Genomic DNA, 23,810 nt, shown 5'->3' on the forward strand with positions numbered 1-23,810 from the left:
TTAGACTGTAGTTTTTTTTTCTTTTTCTTTCTTATGTTGTCCTTGTCTGGTTTTGGTATCAGAGTACAATTGGCCTTATAGAACGAGTTAGGAAGCATCTTTGCCTCTTCAAATTTTTTGGAAGAATTTGAGAAGGTATTAGCTCTTAACTCTTCTTTCAGTGTTTAGTATAATTCACCAGTGAAACTGTGTGGTCCTGAACTTTTGGTTTTTGGTTACTGTTTCAATCTCTTTACTAGTAATTCCTCTTTTCATATTTTTTATTTCTTCTTGATTTAGTCTTGAAAGGTTGTGTGCTTGTAAGAGTCTGTCCATTTCTTCTAGGTTGTCCAGTTTGTTGGCATACGGCTGTTCATAAGTCTCATAACCCTTTGTATTTTTGTGGTATCTCTTGTATCTTCTCTTTGGTTTCTGATTTTATTGGAGCTTTCTCTCTTTTTTCTTAGTGAAGCTAGCTAAATGTTTTCAATTTTCTTTATCTTTTCAAAGAACCAACTCTTAGTTTCATCAATCTTTTCTATTATATTTTATAGTGTCTGTTTCATTTAGTTCGACTCTGATTTTTATTATTTTCTTCTTTCTCCTGACTTTGTCCTTCTTTTTCTTCTTCCTTTGGACATAAGGTTAGATTATTTATTTGAGTTTTTTTTTTTTTTTTTTTGGTTTCTTGAGGTAGGTCAGTATTGCTATAAATTTCCCTCTTGGTTTTAATTTTCATGTCTTCAGGTACTTTTTAAGTTCTTTTTTGATTTCTTCATGGATCCAATAGTTGTTTAGTAGCCTCTTTAGTCTCCAGATATTTGTAATGATTCTTTTCCCCCCCAGCTTCCTTCTCATAGATGATTTCTATTTTCACAACATTGTGGCTAGAAAATATTCTTGATTTGATTTCAGTTTTTGTAAATTTAGTAATTCTTGTTTTGTGTCTCAGGGTGTGGTTTATCCTTGAGAATGTTTCATGTGTACTTGAGAAGGATAAGTATTCCGCTACATTTGGATGGCGTGTTTTGTAGAAATCTTTTAAGTTAATCTGGTCTAATGTTTCATTTATGACTGCTGTATTTTTGTTGACTATCTATCTTTATGATCTATCCATTAATGCAAGTGGGGGTTTTAAAGGTTTCTCCTTTTATTGTGTTGTCAATTTGTCACTTTAAGTCTGTCAATAGTTGCCTTATATATTGTGGTGTTCCTATGCAAAGTGCATGTCATCTTTATGGATTATTCCCTTTAACATTACATAGTGTCCGTTCTTATCTGTCACCTTTTTTGGCTTAAAGTCTATTTTGTGTGGTGTGAGTATGGCTCTCCCTGCTTTATTTTGGCTGATATTTGCTTGGAGTATCTCTTCACTTTAAGCCTATTTTTGCCTTTAGAACTGAGATGAGTCTCCTGGAGGCAGCATATAGTTGGGTCTTAATTTTGATCCATCCAGCCACTTTGCATATTTTGCTTGGTGAATTCCATCCATTTACATTTTGTGTAATTACTGGTAGATAAAGACTTAGTACTGCCACTTTATGCTGTGATTTTTTTGTGTCTCACTTCGTTATTTCTTTTTTCTTGTATTTCTGTCTCCCATTTTTGGTGTTTTTTTCTGAATTATTCTCAATTTTCTCTCTTTTTTTTTTTTACTATGAGTTTTCTATAAAACATCTTATAGATAAAATAGTCCTTTTCTTGATAGCATCTTACCTTAATTTGTCTATATAGGTTCTGTCCTTTTCCTCTTTCCTTTTTATGTTTTTGTTGCCTCAGATGATTCCTTTTTATGTAATGAGTTTGTCACCAAATCAAAGTATCTATAGTTATTTTTACTGATTTTTTTCTTTTAACCTTTATGCTATGATTAAATGTTTAACGGTCTATTCTGATACAGAGTTGAAATTTTCTGCTTCTATTTATCACCTCACTCAGTTTTATATACTTTTGCCTTTTCATTTCAGGTAGAAGAGACTCTTCAACATTCCTTGTAAGGCAGGTCTAGCGATGATGCACTCCTTCAACTTTTATTTGACCGGGAAAGCCTTTACTTCTTCATAGTTGAAAGATAACTTTACTGGATAGAGTATTCTTAGGTGATAATTTTTAATCTTTCAATATTTAGAGGCTATCATTCTACTCTTTCCTGACCTATAAAATTTCTGCTAAGTAATCTAAGATATTCTAGTCATTTATTTATCTCTTTTAGTAGGTCATACATTTCCTGAAGACACACTGTATTTTTTATTTGTATATTGATCAAGGTTTGCCACCTAGCATATAGTAATCACTCAGTAATTTTTTTTCTTGTGTGAAAGCATGAATTTGAAATCTGCTTCTGCCATTAAACATTTATGTTTTACCTCTAACATGCAATTATTGGTAGAAAGGCTTACATATCATTACTCAAGTTATTATTAAAAAGCTTGAAAAATTTCCACTTGAGGACTGAATCCTGTGACGTGCTGTTAGAGACCTGTCTGCAGGATGTTGTTGAGCAATTTTTGGGCTTTGTTATTCAGTCTGCCTAATAGCATTACTATGAAGCCTCTGGTTCTCCATCTTGTCCTGGAGGATATAATTAAAGATTGTTAAATGCTTTATTGGAATCATGATCAAATGTAAATCACATGGGTGACTATCTCACAATAATACAAATTTTGACATAAGATAATTGGCGATTGATATCTGAAGTGTTTCAAGCCAGCTTCTCATTCGCAAACAGGGATAAGCTAGCTTCATATCTTCTCGGGAAGAGTGGAGGGGAGCAAAACAGGAGGCACATGGATCTTAACGTGCAGAGAAGCTGAGAGCATGTCCCTGACAGTCTCTCCTCATATTGCCTTGGCAAAATGAAGGTCAAATAGATGGGAAGCCCTTGAATTGCTGGAGCTATCCCAGAGGCGCCAGTTAGTCAAAGTTCCAGTTGCCCCTTGCATATTTGTGCTACAGGGACAAATACTACTAGTTGGGAGCAAATCAGTAGTTGGAACTGAGTTGTATATTGTTGGATTCCTGCAGCTAGAACCTAGCCATTTGTCCTACTGAAAGTGTGTGTGGTTCATGGACCAGACACACACACACACACACACACACACACACACACACACACACATGTATATACACTATTGTCTACTAAGAGGAACAGAGGGGAATTTTATTAATCAGAAAGGGAGGTAAAGTATAAGTGTACTTGGTTAGGGATGATATTGATAATTGCTTACCGTGAATTTGGAAACTGTGGTACAGAATTTGAGAATGAGATATCCACCCCATTAATGTAAAAAACTTGACATAAAGTGTGAAATCTTACTAATAATTTTGATTCAGGCACCAAAAGGACCTTTGCATGTGCCGTTTTGAATTTTGGTGAGTAATATGAAAAATACTTGAATCTCATTCTCAGTTGGTAACATGAGTAGATGAGGGACAGGGACTTCAAAGAAATTTGGCTTTTGTTTTTTTACTAAATTGGAGGATTATATGGGCTTCATCTGCTTATTTTTTTCTTTAAATAAAATTGTAGGAATTATTCAGTTGATTTCATTGATTTGGGAAACATTTTTTTGGATGTAGTCTAGAATAACAATTGTTAAGCTCCTTTAGAACTATGAAATTTGAGGTTAATATGTGACTATGCCAGAAAAATCACAAAACAGTAAGCTGGAAAGAGAACTAAGCAACTTTCAAGACACACTATTTATAGAACTTTAAATTGCTGTAAACTCAGCAAGAACCTTTACCATCATCAGTGGACTTTGAAATTGGCAAAAATTTTTTCTCTTATTTAACTTTGCCTCTGTACTTCATTTTGGTATATTATTTTGTCATTTCTATCCATTTCTTGGTTTTTCTCTTGTAATAGTTGACTTATATCTCAGAGGATATCATTGGTGGTGGGAGGGTAGTAACTGTTTTTCATGTCAGTTGATAAACTAGTTTGGTTTGGATGATTTTACTGAAAGTTAGCGTTGACTGTGTTCATCTGAAAAGGAAACGATTTTGACAATTAAAACATACAAATTGTGAGTGCTACATCTAGCTATTGCAGCCATAATGTGTTGATTGGAAGTGTTGCACGAATCCTTCTCAGGAGCAATCCAAGTGCTGTCCACTGCTCAGAAGGAAAATACGCTCTGTATTTGCCATCACAACGTGCTGATTGCCGTACTTGCCCAAGGCTAAACTTGCTGTAATAAAACTTCTGGACTGAAACACGGTGAGGGCACTTAGCTTATTTGTCTCCTAAGTTGTTTCTGCACTATGTAAACCCCAAACAAACAGCTCTCAGTTTGAAAACCTCAGAGAGTTCTGTCACTAGGCATTACTGAGTTTCCTTGTGTCAATTCTTTGAAGAATATGTTAGCTGAAGGCTTGCAGTGAGCAGTGGAATCTAGATCTTACGTAGTTGAAGGCAGTGGATTAAAATGGTTTAACATCTTCTGACTTTGTCCAGATCACTGTATGAAACTCACTTTGATAAGATGCCTTTCTGTGAGGGCGTTATTAAAGACTCATAGTGGATTCTTTGCCCTATGTATCCTTTGCTGTTTGTTGTTTATTCGCTAAGTTGTGTCTGACTCTTTGTGACCCATGGACTGTAGCCCACTAGTCTCCTCTATGGGACTTCCTAGGCAAGAATACTGGAGTGGGTTGCTATTTCCTTCTCCAGGGAATCTTCCTGACCCAGGGATCAAACCTGCGTCTCCTTCTTGGCAAACCAATTCTTTACCACTGAGCCACTTGCCTTCTAAAACAGTATTAAGTCAGGGATCTTAGACTTATCATATCATGCAAGTTTCTTCGTATGGTAGGAGGAAAATTTGAGAAAGACTTAGAAACATGACTAAACCCATCTTATAAATGCCGTATCCTTTAGAAATCAATTGTGGATTAGCGTGAGGAAGTGCCCATGTGTATCTGCATGGGAGGCTGCATAGATCTCTTCCACATATTTCAAAGTCTATCTGCAACCATCCCTTTTTAAATTCTTAGGAATAGCAATGTGGTTGAGTGCCTCTTAAAGGAAGTAATGAAAGAGAATAACCTACAACCTAGATTACTGTATCCAGCAAGGATCTCATTCAGATATGAAGGAGAATTCAAAAACTTTACAGATAAGCAAAAGCTGAGAGAATTCAGCACCACCAAACCAGCTCTTCAACAAATGCTAAAGGATCTTCTCTAGACAGGAAATGCAGAAAGGTTGTATAAACGTGAACCCAAAACAACAAAGTAAATGGCAACGGGACCACACCTATCAATAATTACCGTAAATGTAAATGGCTTGAATGCCCCAACCAAAAGAAAAAGATTGGCTGAATGGATACAAAAACAAGACCCCTATATATGCTGTCTACAAGAGACCCACCTCAAAACAAGAGACACATATAGACTAAAAGTGAAGGGCTGGAAAAAAAATATTTCATGCAAATGGAGACCAAAAGAAAGCAGGAGTCGCAATACTCATATCAGATAAAATAGACTTTCAAATAAAGGCTGTGAAAAGAGACAAAGAAGGACACTACATAATTATCAAAGGATCAATCCAAGAAGAAGATATAACAATTATAAATATATATGCACCCAACATAGGAGCACCGCAATATATACGGCAAACACTAACGAGTTTGAAAGAGGAAATTAATAGTAACACAATAATAGTGGGAGACTTTAATACCCCATTCACAACTATGGATAGATCAACTAAACAGAAAATTAACAAGGAAACACAAACCTTAAATGACACAATGGACCAGCTAGACCTAATTGATATCTATAGGACATTTCACCCTAAAACAATCAACTTCACCTTTTTCTCAAGTGCACACGGAACCTTCTCCAGAATAGATCACATCCTGGGCCATAAATCTAGTCTTGGAAAATTCAAAAAAATTGAAATCATTCCAGTCATCTTTCCTGACCACAGTGCAGTAAGATTAGATCTCAATTACAGGAAAAAAATTGTTAAAAATTCAAACACATGGAGGCTAAATAACACGCTTCTGAATAACCAACAAATCATAGAAGAAATCAAAAAAGAAATCAAAATATGTATAGAAATGAATGAAAATGAAAACACAACAACCCAAAACCTATGGGACACTGTAAAAGCAGTGCTAAGGGGAAGGTTCATAGCATTACAGGCTTACATCAAGAAACAAGAAAAAAACCAAATAAATAACCTAACTCTACACCTAAAGCAATTAGAGAAGGAAGAAATGAAGAACCCCAGGGTTAGCAGAAGGAAAGAAATCTTAAAAATTAAGGCAGAAATAAATGCAATAGAAACTAAAGAGACCACAGCAAAAATCAACAAAGCTAAAAGCTGGTTTTTTGAAAAAATAAACAAAATTTTTACAAACCATTAGCAAGACTCATTAAGAAGCAAAGAGAGAAGAACCAAATTAGCAAAATTAGAAATGAAAATGGAGATATCACAACAGACAACACTGAAATACAAAGGATCATAAGAGACTACTACCAGCAGCTCTATGCCAATAAAATGGACAACTTGGATGAAATGGACAAATTCTTAGAAAAGTATAACTTTCCAAAACTGAACCAGGAAGAAATAGAAGATCTTAACAGACCCATCACAAGCAAGGAAATCGAAACTGTAATCAGAAATCTTCCAGCAAACAAAAGCCCAGGACCAGATGGCTTCACAGCTGAATTCTACCAAAAATTTAGAGAAGAGCTAACACCTATCTTACTCAAACTCTTCCAGAAAATTGCAGAAGAAGGTAAACTTCCAAACTCATTGTATGAGGCCACCATCACCCTAATTCCAAAACCAGACAAAGATGCCACAAATAAAGAAAACTACAGGCCAATATCACTGATGAACATAGATGCAAAAATCCTTAACAAAATCCTAGCAAACAGAATCCAACAACATATTAAAAAAATCATACACCACGACCAAGTGGGCTTTATCCCAGGAATGCAAGGATTCTTCAATATCCGCAAATCAATCAATGTAATACACCACATTAACAAATTGAAAGATAAAAACCATATGATTATCTCAATAGATGCAGAGAAAGCCTTTGACAAAATTGAACACTCATTTATGATTAAAACTCTCCAAAAAGCAGGAATAGAAGGAACATACCTCAACATAATAAAAGCTATATATGACAAACCCACAGCAAGCATCACCCTCAATGGTGAAAAATTGAAAGCATTTCCCCTGAAATCAGGAACAAGACAAGGGTGCCCACTCTCACCACTACTATTCAACATAGTGTTGGAAGTTTTGGCCACAGCAATCAGAGCAGAAAAAGAAGTAAAAGGAATCCAGATAGAAAAGAAGAAGTGAAACTCTCACTGTTTGCAGATGACATGATCCTCTACATAGAAAACCCTAAAGACTCTACCAGAAAATTACTAGAGCTAATCAATGAATATAGTAAAGTTGCAGGATATAAAATTAACACACAGAAATCCCTTGCATTCCTATATACTAACAATGAAAAAACAGAAAGAGAAATTAAGGAAACAATACCATTCACCATTGCAACAAAAAGAATAAAATACTTAGGAGTATATCTACCTAAAGAAACAAAAGACCTATACATAGAAAACTATAAAACACTGATGAAAGAAATCAAAGAGGACACAAACAGATGGAGAAATATACCGTGTTCATGGATTGGAAGAATCAATATTGTCAAAATGGCTATTCTACCCAAAGCAATCTATAGATTCAATGCAATCCCTATCAAGCTACCAACGGTATTTTTCACAGAACTAGACCAAAGAATTTCACAATTTGTATGGAAATACAAAAAACCTCGAATAGCCAAAGTAATCTTGAGAAAGAAGAATGGAACGGGAGGAATCAACCTGCCTGACTTCAGACTCTACTACAAAGCCACAGTCATCAAGACAGTATGGTACTGGCACAAAGACAGAAATATAGATCAATGGAACAGAATAGAAAGCCCAGAGATAAATCCATGCACCTATGGACACCTTATGTTTGACAAAGGAGGCAAGAATATACAATGGAAAAAAGACAACCTCTTTAACAAGTGGTGCTGGGAAAACTGGTCAACCACTTGTAAAAGAATGAAACTAGAACACTTTCTAACACCATACACAAAAATAAACTCAAAATGGATTAAAGATCTAAATGTAAGACCAGAAACTATAAAACTCCTAGAGGAGAACATAGGCAAAACACTCTCCGACATAAATCACAGCAGGATCCTCTATGACCCACCTCCCAGAATATTGGAAATAAAAGCAAAACTAAACAAATGGGACCTAATGAAACTTAAAAGCTTTTGCACTACAAAGGAAACTATAAGTAAGGTGAAAAGACAGCCCTCAGCTTGGGAGAAAATAATAGCAAATGAAGAAACAGACAAAGGATTAATCTCAAAAATATACAAGCAACTCCTGAAGCTCAATTCCAGAAAAATAAATGACCCAATCAAAAAAATGGGCCAAAGAACTAAATAGACATTTCTCCAAAGAAGACATACAGATGGCTAACAAACACATGAAAAGATGCTCAACATCACTCATTATCAGAGAAATGCAAATCAAAACCACAGTGAGGTACCATTACATGCCAGTCAGAATGGCTGCTATCCAAAAGTCTACAAGCAATAAATGTTGGAGAGGGTGTGGAGAAAAGGGAACCCTCTTACACTGTTGGTGGGAATGCCAACTAGTACAGCCACTATGGAAAACAGTGTGGAGATTCCCTAAAAATCTGGAAATAGAACTGCCATATGACCCAGCAATCCCACTTCTGGGCATACACACTGAGGAAACCAGATCTGAAAGAGACCCGTGCACCCCAATGTTCATCACAGCACTGTTTATAATAGCCAGGACATGGAAACAACCTAGATGTCCATCAGCAGACGAATGGATAAGGAAGCTGTGGTACATATACACCATGGAATATTACTCAGCCATTAAAAAGAATTCATTTGAATCAGTTCTAATGAGATGGATGAAACTGGAGCCCATTATACAGAGTGAAGTAAGCCAGAAAGATAAAGAACATTACAGCATACTAACACATATATATGGAATTTAGAAAGATGGTAATGATAACCCTATATGCAAAACAGAAAAAGAGACACAGAAATACAGAACAGACTTTTGAACTCTGTGGGGGAAGGTGAGGGTGGGATGTTTCAAAAGAACAGCATGTATACTATCTATGGTGAAACAGATCGCCAGCCCAAGTGGGATGCATGAGACAAGTGCTCGGGCCTGGTGCACTGGGAAGACCCAGAGGAATCGGGTGGAGAGGGAGGTGGGAGGGGGGATCGGGATGGGGAATACGTGTAACTCTATGGCTGATTCATATCAATGTATGACAAAACCCACTGAAATGTTGTGAAGTAATTAGCCTCCAACTGATAAAAAAATTAAAAAAAAAAAAAAAAAAGGAACTGGTTGTTGTGGAGATAGGCAAAAGCTAGAAAGAGAGTAGGAAAGGAAAAAAAAAAAGAGAGAGAGATGGAGGGAGTGGAAAACTGGAGGTTGAAAGGATGAAGAATGAGTAATAAAAGTCATTCTGTGGTTATGACCTATACTCTTAAGGGCAGTCCAGTAGAAAAGTTGGCTCTGCTTTTGCTCAGAGGGAAGGAGCACTTTTCATTTGCCAGCCTTCGCTGTGTTTCCTGCGTGTCTTGGGATCGCACATCAGATGAGTAGGAGGAATTCTTCTGTCACTACCAGTGAAATTGTCATCACGTAGCATCGCTACTGTGATCCAACCTTTAGAAGACTTAAATTTGAAAGCAGTATGTGGAATCTCAGCCCTCGCATTATTATTTTTTCTTGTACGAAATGAGGGGAACCCAAGACCTTTTTTTTTTTTGAGGGAGAACATGATTCAACCTCTTCAAGGACAAAGTTTTTAAATGGCCATGTTGTCATATTCAAATAAATCTGATCCCTCAGATAGTATCCTTAAATAAGTAAGAGAATCATTTTCCCTAGCCATAAAAGTATATCACTTAGGACCCTTATAAATACTGCTGATAGTACTACTATTTTAAAGTAGGACATTTGGAAATTAAAAAAGTAAAAAAAAGGCATCTATCTGCAGTGAGCACTCAGGAGTAGTTATCAGAGTCCTAAGTGGTCCTTTATTTTCCTAATCTCTGGGACAGTGGATAACTGGAAAACCCGGCTGCTTTCTGGGGTCATATTTTGAGTAATGCCTATTAGATGCTATATTTTAGCTCGTGCTCCTATGGACCAGTAATATTTAAATAGCTTTAATGACTGCATTTAAATCTATTTTATTCCAGATTAATGCATATAGGTAGTAATTCTTTAACCAGAAGATTACAGAGAATTACCTGATGATTTCACTGTTGTACCTCTCCATGTACTACCATGGATCTTATACAGGGCTAATTCTTGACCATACTGGCTAATGTAATTAATGAAACATGTTGAAACATATGCACATTTGCTGCACTGTGGTTTACAAGTGTTTTTCATTCAGTATAGTAATATTAGTGCTGTTTTTGGTGAAATTGCACTTGGTTTTCCTTACATAATTATTTATGCTCGTGTTTCTAATAGGATGTAGATTCTAGATCTCTCAGTTGTAGACATTATTCATAGTTAGAGCACATATGTGGGTACATGTATGGGATGGGCTTATTGGGGGCTTGGGACAATGGAAGCTTATTTTCTTTTATCACTTTTTTGAAAAAAATTCCATTCCAAGTTTGTGATAATTTTACTCATGAAAGAAAAACTATAGCATGTTTCTAAGTACTAATGTTCAGAAGGGTCAGGAAAAAATGGCTATACCTTTTACATTATTTTTGCAGTGAATTTGGTATTTGAATGTTCTTCAGTTATTAGCATTTTTAGCTCATTAGCAGTGATAACACTGTCCTAAATAACTATAACAGATTTGTAAGAACCAGACCTCTGGACCTAAAGGTCCCCTGTCCCGATACTTTCTGAACTCTTCAGTCAAACGATAGCGTATAGAAATGTTATTCTGCCAAGGATGCTCTTCCTTTCTGTCTGACACTTTCATCTCCCAAATGATGTTAATTTTTAAGAAGTAGTTTGTTTCCCAATTAACCTTCATATACTGCTTTGCGAATTGTACTATAATAGTTACTTAGTAAATATATGCTTAATAAATATTTGGCACTGATATTCAACCAAATATTTGTTGAACTAAAAAATCATGTTACTGTTTCCATTTCCATTACATAATACTAGTAAAACAATAATTCTGGTTAGTGGGTGTGACTACTAGATATTCTTTGCAAATTCTGTGGTTGGGCATAGCTTCAACTAATTCAGGATTCTCAGCCTGCCTGGCTATAGGACTCATCTGTGAAGCTTATAATACTTACAGACTCCAAGGACCCACCCCAGACCTGCTAGCCACAATCTCTGGGTAATTTGGAACATCAGGTAAGTCAGAGAAACCTGAAACTAGGGAGTCTGACCTAGGAAGTTGGCCAATGTGTATCTGTATATTGGTATTTATGGGTCTGGGTTGAGTTAGTAGCGTTCATTTATTTCTAATGCTGATCAGCTAAAATATCAGAAGAGAAAATTGCTCTGATACGTTCTTTAAATTTCAGCTTCTATGAGACTTCATTGAAGTAATTTTTAAATTGTCATAATTGATAAATATAAAATTATTATTCTCATATGTGAAACACTCTTCTAATGCTTTTCATATGTTTATTAATCGTTAGTACAGAGAGGTGAAATAATTTGCTCAGGGCCACATAGGTAACAAGCGGGAAAACTTGACTTTGAACCTAAAATGTTGAATTTCAGAATTTTTACAATTAACCCCTGGAATATATTGCCTGTAGCCACCAAATACTAATGTGTTAGGCACTAATATACTAAGCACTTAATATACTTTTAAAGTCACTTACCAATCCTATAAAGTAGGGTTAAGAAAGGGAAGTTTAGAGAGATTAAGTAATTTGCCCAGAGTTACCCTGCTAGTAAGTGGCAGAACCAGTGTGGTTTGAAGCTTGGTTGGCTCAACTCCAAAACTCTGTGCTTTTAACTACTACCCTATATGCAAGAATGACAGGTTTGAATATGCTATCTCGTTATCTCTCCAGTATACTGTACAAATAATGGTAGTTACTGCGGGCTTTTTGGAAGGTAATTGTATAACACTTTAATGTCTACATTAAGTAATGCTTTCACTTAATATTGGCAATAAAAAGGGTCGACATTGAATTTTAGAAGAAAATCTGTGATATATTATAGAGTTCCTTGTCCCCAAAATATTTTCAAAGAATAGTTTGGTTCCTCTGTTACTCGCTGAAACCAGGGCTCTGGATTAACGTACTTTTCCTAAAGAGTCAGACAGGACTGAAAACCATGGAACGCGCAGAGACCCTTAACGCCGTGTGTTCTAACACTGCACCTGTGTGCTTAGTCATGTCTTACCCTTTGTGACCCCACGGACTGTAATCTTCCAGGCTCCTGTGTCCATGGAATTTTTCAGGCAGGAATGCTGGAGTGGGTTGCCATTCCCTTCTCTAGGGGATCTTCCCGACCCAGGGATTGAACCCGTGTGTCTTGTGTCTTCTGCATTGGCAGGCTGATTCTTTGCCACTAGTGTCACCTGGGAAGCTGTTTTAATGTTAAAGGATAGAACAGTTGGTGGAAAATTATGTATTTGTGAACACTGGGAAGATGTTACACTTAATTTCCTTCATTTGATCATTAAATGTTTTACACATGTGCATTTTGTCATAAGTAAGTGTTTTTCTCTAATTTGAAATAATTTATAAATTTGAGGGCAGGAGGAGAAGGGGACAACAGAGGATAAGATGGTTGGATGGCATCACCAACTCGATGGACATGTGTTTGGGTGGACTCCGGGAGTTGGTGATGGACAGGGAGGCCTGGCGTGCTGCGGTTCACGGGATCTCAAAGAGTAGGACACGACTGAGCGACTGAACTGAACTGATAAATTTAAGTACTTATTAAAGATTTAATAAATCTTTAAATTATTAGAGCAAGGAGGTCTGGCATGCTGCAGTCCATGGGGTCGCAAAGAGTCAGATACAACTGAGCAACTGAACAACAACAACAAAGGATTTAATTTGAAGTGCTTCTCTTTTCCCCTCGTTTTTGTACCAAAATGAAGGTGAAACGTTAATTGGTTTTAATGGCTCCTACTGCCATCTCTCTGTCTAGGACTTGTAAGGAAAGGGGGAGAATTGAAGAAAAACTTGTGAAATTTGTATGGGGAGGTGAGAAAGCTTAATGTGCTTGTGAACCAGCACACTTCTTCTAGGTAGTACTATTGCAGTGTAATAAATATTGAAATCCAATTTTTACTTTTAGCCCTCACCCTTTAAATGTAATAGTTAACATTCAAAGAGGAATTTTCTAAGGAAGCATGATAACTAAACTCCTGTACCTGGAAAATATCAGTGCCTGATAAACTAGGAAATAAGAGTGTCTTATAAAACCAGAGAATAGACCTTTTTTCCCGAGCAAGGGCCTGCTAATTTGGGTTCACAACCAGAATGGAGTAGTCCGGATTGTGCAGTTACTGTTGCACTTCAGCAGAAGACTATAGCTCTCTGAGCCATGTATCTGGCTGTTTATACTCTCTGTTTCCCAGTAAAAATGATCCCCACCAGCAAGGGCTAATTCATCCAAAACACTCTGCCAGTAACTCTGTGACTTTGATTTAACAAGTAACCATCTAGATACTTGTTCTTATATGGCAAAAAAAAATTTATTGGGGTTTTGGAATACATAAAGAAGACTTTTATCACTTTAAAGCTTAAGACAGCAAATCGTTAAAAATTTTGTTACTCCTTCCACTTTTTAGCAGGCCAAAATTTACAAATAGCTCATATAGCTTAATATTAAAAAAACAAACAACCTAATAAAAAAAATGGGCAGAAGATCTAAACAGACATTTTAAACTTTTACCAAGGGTCGAAGAATAATATATTGAGCCCCATCCTGTGTTAGAAAGAAAAGTATGTATGCCTTTGTTAACATTAGCTTCTATAAAATCAGTACACATTCAGAGGGGAAATAGAAATTGCAGAGAAAACCTGTTGATTTTGCTTCCCCACTTTCCACTTTTTGTCACCTTCTCTAATCATGATGGTGTGATCACTCACCTAGAGCCAGACATCCTGGAATGTGAAGTCAAGTGGGCCTTAGGAAACATCACTACAAACAAAGCTAGTGAAGGTCATGGAATTCCAGTTGAGCTATTTCAAATCCTGAAAGATGATGCCGTGAAAGTGCTGCACTCACTATGCCAGTAAATTTGGAAAACTCAGCAGTGGCCACAGGACTGGAAAGGATCAGTTTTCATTCTAATCCCAAGGAAAGGCAACGCCAAAGAATGCTCAGACTACCACACAATTGCACTCATCTCACAGGCTAGCAAAGTAATGCTCAAAATTCTCCAAGCCAGGCTTCAACAGTACGTGAACCGTGAACTTCCAGATGTTCAAGCTGGATTTAGAAAAGGCAGAGGAAGCAGAGATCAACTTGCCAACATCCGTTGATCATAGAAAAAGCAAGAGAGTTTCAGAAAAACATCTATTTGTGCTTTATTGACTATGCCAAAGACTTTGACTGTGTGGATCACAATAAACTGGAAAATTCTTCAAGAGATGGGAATACCAGACTACCTGACTTGCCTCTTAAGAAATCTGTATGCAGGTCAGGAAGCAACAGTTAGAACTGGACATGGAAAAACAGACTGGTTTAAAATTGGGAAAGGAGTACATCAAGGCTGTAAATGCAGAGTACATCATGAGAAATGCCGGACTGGATGAAGCATAAGCTGGAACCAAAATTGCTGGGAGAAATATCAATAACCTCAGATATGCAGATGACACCACCCTTGTGGCAGAAAGCTAAGAAGAACTAAAGAGCCTCTTGATGAAAGTGGAAGAGGACAGTGAAAATGTTGGCTTAAAACTCAGCATTCAGAAAACTAAGATCATGGCATCTGGTCCCATCAATTCATGGCAAGTAGATGGGGGAACAATGGAAACAGTGACAGACTTTATTTTGGGGGGCTCCAAAATCACTGCAGATGATGACTGCAGACATGAAATTAAAAGATGCTTGCTCCTTGCAAGAAAAGCTATGACCAACCTACACAGCATATTAAAAAGCAGAGATACTACTTTGCTGACAAAGGTCCATCTAGTCAAAGCTATGGCTTTTCTAGTAGTCATGTATGGATGTGAGTTGGACTCTAAAGAAATCTATCTGCCAAAGAATTGATGCTTTTGAACTGTGGTGTTGGAGAAGACTGTTGAGAGTCCCTTGGACTGCAAGGAGATCCAGCCAGTCCATCCTAAAGGAAATTAGTCCTGAATATTCATTGGAAGGACTGATGCTGAAGCTGAAACTCCAATACTTTGGCCATCTGATGCGAAGAACTGACTCTTGGAAAAGACCCTGATGCTGGGAAAGATTGAAGGCAGGAGGAGAAAGGGACGAGAGAGGATGAGATAGTTGGGTGGTATCACCAACTCGATGGACATGTGTTTGGGTAAACTCCAGGAGTTCGTGGTGGACAGAGAGGCCTGGCATACTGCAGTCCATGGGGTCACAAAGAGTTGGATATGACTGAGCGACTGAACTGAACTTCCAATGTCACTTCTAATATTAGATACCAAGAAAGTATTTCTTCCATCATCAAAGGTGAAAATAAAATGTACTGATTATTTATTAAGAGCCAAGTATAAGTTGAATGCCTAAGTTGAAATATATAATTTATTCCTTACAATTAGGAAGCACTATTATTATCCTCTTTTATAGCAGGTGAAACTGAGGCTTAGAAAGGATGGGTAAATTGCTCAAGGCCAAATCCCAAGTAGGTTGTAGAAACTGGATGCAAATCCAGATTTTTCTAATTAAAAGACAGTGCTCTTTGTCATAATTCTAATATCAATTGTACATAGAATTTAATAGAGTGTTCTTGTACATTTAGTTTTACACATGTGGAGTCAGCATATCCCAGTGAAGAGAGCAATGTAGAAAAGACAGGAGATCAAGAGTTAAGATCCTTGCAGCTGCATTTGGAATCAGGTTTTTTTTTTTTTTTTTTTTGAAATTGTAATTCTGCCGTTTATATTGTGTGAGTTGCAGAATCTGTTTAAACTTCACTTTCTTTTGTGAATTGGAAAGCAAAGGAGATAATTAATGTGGAATACTTCGTGAATGGTCTGAGTAGTTATCATGAAGTTGGTGTTGATATTCTTGTTTGCAGAATGGTTTACAGTTTGCAAAGAACTTTCAGAAAGGTTGTCTCAGATTTTACTTAGTGATACATCCCTTTGAAGCTCATTCATTCTTTTACTCCTTTATCAAAGAAATATATTTTTGAGTGTCTATTAAGTTCCAGGCATTGTTTTATATGTTGGGGTAATTTAGCAGTGAGGCAGCAGGAGAAAAAAAATTCCTTACTTTCATGGAATTTGCATTTTAATGGGGAATTTGGATGATAACACATACGTAAAATAGTCAGTATATTTGTGGCCCCATGGACTCTAGCCCACCAGGCTCCTCTGTCGATGGGGATTCTCCTGGCAAGAATACCGGAATATGCCCTCCTCCAGGGGATCTTCCCAACCCAGGGATCGAACCCAGGTCTCCCGCATTGTAGGCAGATTCTTTACTGTCTGGGCCACCAGGGAAGCCCCCATATTACGTAACAGTAACAAGAATAAAGGTGACATTTAGCTCCTGTATGGTGAATACTATAAGCCATGCTCTCTTCAGTAGTTAGAAGCATATTTTGATTCATAGATGTGTTTTTCCATTATGGACTTCTTAAACACTGTACACAGGTTATATAGTTCAACTGCAAACTTTTTTTCCAAATTTTGTTTTGTTTAAAACAATGAAGGGATTGATTTTTCTATTTAATTATTATTACACATCATTAAAATTTATGAAGGTTCTTCTAGGTATCTCTAAGATTTTGTGACATATTGGCTAAAATTATGAAATTAAATGTAGATCTCTAATATCTGTCTATGTCATAAATCTGGTAAGTATACTCTGAATAAGGCATTTCACTAATTCAAAGATTATTTTTAAAATAATTATTTAAAAACCATTAAATAATCTTGGCATCACTTTTCTTTTGTACATAAGTTAGTAGTACTCATGGGGTTTATGCCTCAAATTCAGCTCCAAGCCTGGTGAAAATTCTCAGTAATCTGGCACTTCCCTCCTGGGTCTTAGAAGACACAAAAGAATCATGAGAAGGTGTTACAGTGAACTCAGACATAAAGATTTGTCTGCCAACTCTGAGTATAAATTTACTGAAAGCTGCAAGGAAGACAAGTGTTATTCTCAGGGTAGTTTCCAGCCGTTATCGACCACCAAAAGTCACCGTTCAGCATCTGTAAGCCTTGGGACACAAATGCACATTTGCCGCATTGAAATGGTTTGAGATTTAATCCTAAAAAAGTCTTCTAATTGTTACCCCAGTAAAAGGAAGTAATTTTTTTATGGACTCAGAACTCAGTTTTAAAGTTATTGAAGAAACATTTCTGCTATTTAAAGAGAGTGGTTAAGAGCTCAAGCTTCTGGAGCAGACAGGGTCCTCCTTCTACCACTTGCTGACTGTGTAGCTAGCTAACTGTGTATCAGCACTGAGTCCCATAATACTCATTCTTCACGGAGGGGCTAATGGCCATCAGAACTGAAATCTGGTAGTCTGAGCCGTACACCTCTGTCTTCCTCCTCCTCCACCTGAGACCCCTGTTACCAGTCCTCCCAGGGCCTTCCCTTACACTCGAATGAGGTCTGAGCTTTCTGCCGAGGCCTCTGCCCACCAGAGCCTTCAGGGACTCAAGCTGGTGCGCGTCCCTGCCCTCACCTCTGCTTGCTCGCTGAGCCTGAGCCCCCTGACATTTCTTTCAATCCCTGAATTCACTAAACGACTCCGAACACTACCTCATTCTTCGTGTGGTTGACTCTTGATCTCTTAGGTCTTATCCCTTCCCACCCAATCTAAACAGGTTTTCCTGTTATACTCACTCAGGCACCAAGTTTTCTCTCTCATGGCATGTATAAAATCATGTCATGATTTTTTATTTTATATTCGTTTGGTTCTTGATTAATACCTGAATTCCTGCCTCCTCCAGTTATAATCCCCATGTCTTTTTAGTTCATTGCTGTATACCCAGACCCAGGCAGAGTAAATCATCATTAATGTTGAATGACTAAAATATCTAATACCATAAACTTTCAAAACATTAATTTTCTCATCTGATAAATACAATATAGTGCCTTCCTCTGCTTTCCTTTTCTGTTTTGTATCTCTTTCCATCTGAGGGTTTGACCTCCTCTCTGGCCCAGCTCCTAACTGCTTCGTCTGAGCCCATTTCAGCCCTTTACTTTTGGATTCCAACTTCCCATGCTACCTGTTAAGTTGCTGTGTGAAGTAAACAATATTAAAATATTTAAAACAGCACTATGCTTGACCAAGTTTCAACATAGGGCAGTATCTACAGCAATGGTATGTATCAATGGTATGTAGCAATGTATCTACCAAACATTCATTAAGAGCACTGTATGTGTGAGACATTGCTAATGTTTGTAAAACATATTTTTAAAAGATAGCTTTGTTAAACTTTTGTTTTACCTTATCTTTACTGTTTTATTACTATTAGCATTGGTCTTCACATCTCAGAAATTAAAATGTAGAATTCCAGCAGTGATTCCATGCTTTTAAATGGAACCTCGATATAAATGAGCCTCAATTTTGTAATGCCACACTTATTAGAGCCATGTTGTGCATTCAAAAGGGTAATTACTTTGGGTAGTCATTTCCTAGACTGCACTCCCCACCCCCTCAACCAGCTGGCACTGAGAAAGAAGCACTGCTTTCCTGTGTGCACACAATGAGTCTCTAAAATCCCATTATCCCCAACCTCCACATGCTTCCTTTTGAAGTCTCTTTAAAAAAAAAAAAACAAAAAAAAAAAAACCTTTCAAGACAGTCCTAAAATTAATTTCTAATTTCATTTCACCCATAGAGTATAAAAATGAGATGATGGGTAGCAAGTGGGATGGCTCTAGAATATGATTTTCTTACCCCTGGAATTCTCTGATATTTGTGGGAAAGCCTGGTAAAGTTTGCATGGGTGGGTAGACATACTTCTTCAAAAATACTGAGATAAAGTTAGATGTAAATCTATTTTGATGTCCAGAGAATAGAGAAATGTTAATTTGGTTATTCCAGTTCTTTTTCTTTCATCTGTTCATAGTGTCTATAGTAGTTTCCACAAACTTCTCAAGACCGGCATCCTTTTAAACTCTGATCTTCTGTTAGAATCCTCCTCTGCTCTTCTTTTCTGCTTTATGTCTCTTTCCACCTGAGGGTTTGACCTCCTCTTTGGCCCAGCTCCGAACTGCCTTCTCTGAGCCCACTGCTCTCCTTTACTTTTGGATTCCACCTTCCTGTGCTACTCTGCTTCTCTTAGCATTCTTGAATTAATTGACATTTTTTCCCTGAGAATGACACCTTCCCTCTTACCTGTTCCAACTCTTACTGTCACTGTTTGATGAAACTGGAAGAGGGGTGTGGAATAGAGATAGTTTCAGAACAGATTCCCTGCCCCTGAAAGACCTTTTCTTGGCCATGTTTTTTTCCGCTACTGTTCAAAGTCCTTTCTTTTGAAGTTCTTATTTTACATCAACATCATCTAATTACATCATGTCTCCTTCTTCATCTCCAGGGTACTTCCCCATCTTCCTTAAGGCTTGTTTTAAAGCCTTCCCTGCACACCAGTCCTTTTCACCTCTGAGCGGTTGTTGCCTCCTTGCTGGTGACTCTTCCAAAATTGCAGTTTCTCAGTCACAGCCTTTAACTTCCATCCTCCTAGAGGCACAGCCACAGCTTGGACCATGCCTCTTGTGCATCTCAGTTTTCTTTACTCCTGTTAAATAGGCTCTCTGTCCTCATTGTATATTCCTAACTCTATATCCCATCTCATTCCTGAGGTCAATAAAATCTTCCTGTTATTCACTTCCTTTTTCTCTCTCTTGATCGATGAAGATCCCTTTACCTCTGAACTTCTTAAAGTGTAGACGTAATCATTATTTCTGTTTTCTTTATCTCTCATTATCCGATGCCAACATCACAGAGGCATTTTGCCTCCTTATCCTGCTGACAGTGCTTGAGGATCCCTGATGGTCTCCTATTTTTCATATTCAATTTCCTCTTCCAAGTTTATATTCCTGACTGCCTTTTGGACATCCTCCTTTTTAAAAATGTTTCTAGCTCCTTGATTTCATTATACTCAATATTTTCTCATGATGATTTTCCCCCTTTGTAATTCATCGTTTTTGTTTTTTGCTTTCGTTCGCCTCTTTCCTCTTCTACCTGTACAAAGGGTAGGCATTCCTTTGTCTGTTTTCTCTCTGCTTGCTTTCTGTTGGTGATCTCACTCATCCTCTTAACTTTGGTAATCAGCTGTTAGGCATGCATTCCCTTCCTTGATGCTGAGGCTCCGTCCCCACACCCTTGTTTCCAGCTTCCTGGTAGACATTTCCAGAGGAATAACATAAGAGCACTTTAAACCTAAGGCGATTACTAGTTATCATCTAAGTAGGGACACTATCGAAGGCAAAGGTGGAACTATTCACAGGCAGCCAGTGTAAACCTGTGCTGTGCATGTGGTCACCTATTGAATCTCATTCCTGTTACTTTCATCATTAGCAATTGCTCACCAGCATTTACTTACTCAGCTGAAAATTATCTTCAGATTCAGTTTTTATTCTTTCTTCAGTTTCCAGTTCCTGTAAGTTCTACCTTTCCTGTGTCTTTTGGATTGCACCTTGTTTTAAATTTCACTGTTCACTCCTCTCACCTGGAATATTGCATTGATGTCTAACTTGTATTCTTACTCCCAGTTCCTCCTTTTTTTAAATCCTTCATGCGCTAGTCTTTATTTCTACAAAATGTTCCTAAAGCACATTGATTTTTTTATGCACTGCATAACAATCATTGTCAGAGAATGTCATGAAGATGTCTCAGCTTGAAATTTAGCACAGTTAACACAGTTTAACAACATAAAACTTGTTCAGCTTCATCTCCTTCACGGACTCTGTGTTTTCAGCTGGACTATCGGCTTCTCCCCAAACATCTCCTTAATCAGTGGTCCTCAAACTCAGCAGAAACACCTTTGAAATGAAAAGTATATATAAATACTCGAAACCTGAGAGATTTAAATTTAGTAGGTCTGTATTGAGGCCTGGTTAAATTAATAAGGAGCCTCCCCAAGTGATTCTGACAAAAGCCAGCATTGAGAAGCACTGCCTCTGTTTTCCAGCCTCTGTGACTTTGTTCACCATTTTCTCTCCATAACCAATATCTGTTTTTCTTGATTTCTCCTTAAATACTTTCCTATCTTCCAATACCAGCCTTAGTTTTACCTCCTTCATGAGGTCTTCTTTGATCCATCCAGATGGATGTAACAGTTTTGTCTATACTACAGTCACAGTAAACTTTCACTGGATTATTTGTTGTCTTAGGATCTCTAGACAGCACACTTCTTGAAGGTAAGGATCCTACTATTTTATAATATACAAGCTACTGGGTAAGGTCATTGGCTATTGAGAGTTTTTTTGCAGAGATGTTGAAGTTCTTAAGAAAGTGATTAATAACCAAGAGTTATTATTATTATTTGCTAATTTAACCCAAAATCCCAAAATGTAAAGTGCAGTACTTTTAATTCCAACTCTATGCTAAATTAAGATTTGCTAATCATGCTAAGGAGGAGAAAGGAATAGAATTTTAAATGCCACTACTGTTTTCAGGGACAGATGAGCTAATCTTAAAATTCAGTGGTGGATTGGTTCCCTTTTAACACCCACTTTTCAGGTGCTTTAAAGCATGTGGGTCTCTTTGGATTCCTCTTGAAAACTGTCATGTTGGCATATAGCTATAAAATGTGCTTCTCAGAAAATGTGGTGAGGAAAACTGACTTTTACTAGTCCCTTTGACACAGGGGAGTACTTTAATAAATAGGCTTCACTGAAAGATAGAGCGATGTTGCTTTTAATAGGGAACAGAGTGTAAGTATGGTGATTTAATGCAGGTACAAGTGCCTGCGTCCAAAAACAAAGTTTTGATTTTTGTCAAACATTCAGCAGGGGAGTGATTTTCTCCCTCATTTTTTTTTTTTTTTTTGTAGCTTCCCCCATTGTATTCTTCTTAACTGTGTATGGTGTATATTTAGAATTTTTTCCTTTATTTTTCTTTGTTAGTACCTGATCAATGAAAATTTTGAACATTCAGAATAGATGCATATATTTCTATTATATAATTAGTGTCCTTGAGGTAGAGATTTGTATTATTCATTGAAAGTATATATATGTGTGTGTGTGTGTGTGTGTGTGTGTATATATATATATATATATATATATCTCAACAAAGTAGTTGTATTTCATAGTGAGCTTAGGTAAAAGAATAAACTTTTAGCCTTTCAATGTTTTCTTTACTTGCTAGTGTAAAATGTATTTCTGATTTATCCCAGGTAAAATAATCAAAACACATACATTCAGTTCAGTTCAGTCACTCGGTCATGTCCGACTCTTTGTGACCCCCATGGACTGCATCACGCCAGGCGTTCCTGTCCATCACCAACTCCTAGAGCTTGCTCAAACTCATGTCCACCGAGTTGGTGATGCCATCCAACCATCTCATCCTCTGTCGTCCCCTTTTCCTCCTGCCTTCAGTCTTTTCCAGCACTGAAGAAGGGAATGGCAAACCACTTCAGTATTCTTGCCTTGAGAACGCCATGAACAGTACGAAAAGGCAAAAAAAATGCATATATACATAGAACACACAAATTTTTCTGTGCTCCTGAAAGGTATACTAACTAGAAAACAGTTCTTGGCTTTTGACTTTTTATAAACTCACAGGTTTATAGGGACTTTATGGAACCATTCAGCCTTGCTCTGACTTCTGACAGAACTGTAGCTAGACTACTCAAAACCCCTTAAAGCAAAATCAGACTTCCTTCAGATAATGTTCATTATATTCAATGTTAATCACATTTTCTTTGCTAGGTTATTCCTAGAAAACAGCTACCCTTCTTAACAGTTAAGTCAAAGGAGAAAGTACTGAGATACATTTGAAGATGGCAAATGAATATTGAATGAGGATTTATAGGCAGTTGGAGGTAATTCTTCGCAGAGTAGTAGGAGCAGCGATACTAGCACACCACTGGGAACACATGGCTCACTTTGCTTGACCATAATGGTGTGTCTTACATGTTGTGACCACTGTACAGTCTCCAAGCCCTTTGTCTCATCTAGTCCTTACAACAACCCTGAGAGGTGGGTGGTATTAATGGTCCCAGGACAGACAGTATAGACAAGGGCACTAAGCTAAGGAGAGTAAGTGGTTTGTTTTTACTTACCTGGTAAGTGGCAGGTCTGAGATTTTGGATCCTCTGATGCCAACTCACACTACCAAAAAGCTGTTTTTAAAAATAACATTTTTCAAAAACCACCTTAAAGTATCAGCCAGGACAACAGCAGCAGTGTACAAAGACTGAAAGGTTACAAAAGCACATCTGAAGCTTTCTGTAAGAGTATTCCAGCAGACTGTTGGGATATTCGTTTATGCCTGAAACACTGAGCCATTGAAGTAAAATGATACACACGCTCAAGATACTGCTGTCTTTTTATTTGTAGCCAATATTTATTTTTTTTGCCTAGAAAAATACATGGGGATATTTAGGACTACTGTGCTGGGCAGTTTGCTACTTTAGTGATAGGAACATAATCTTGAAAAAGCAAACACGATTATTTTGTAC

The 23,810-nt window shown here is 37.3% G+C and overlaps 1 protein-coding gene across 1 annotated transcript in view; it reads left to right on the forward strand.

Annotated features, from left to right (window-relative positions):
- Nucleotides 1–23,810, forward strand: part of MACROD2 (mono-ADP ribosylhydrolase 2) — a 714,676-nt gene that overhangs the window by 313,239 nt on the left and 377,627 nt on the right. The gene's annotated exons all lie outside the window — the stretch shown is intronic.

This window comes from Dama dama, chromosome 23 (genome assembly GCF_033118175.1).
Source record: "Dama dama isolate Ldn47 chromosome 23, ASM3311817v1, whole genome shotgun sequence".
Taxonomy (NCBI): domain Eukaryota; kingdom Metazoa; phylum Chordata; class Mammalia; order Artiodactyla; family Cervidae; genus Dama; species Dama dama.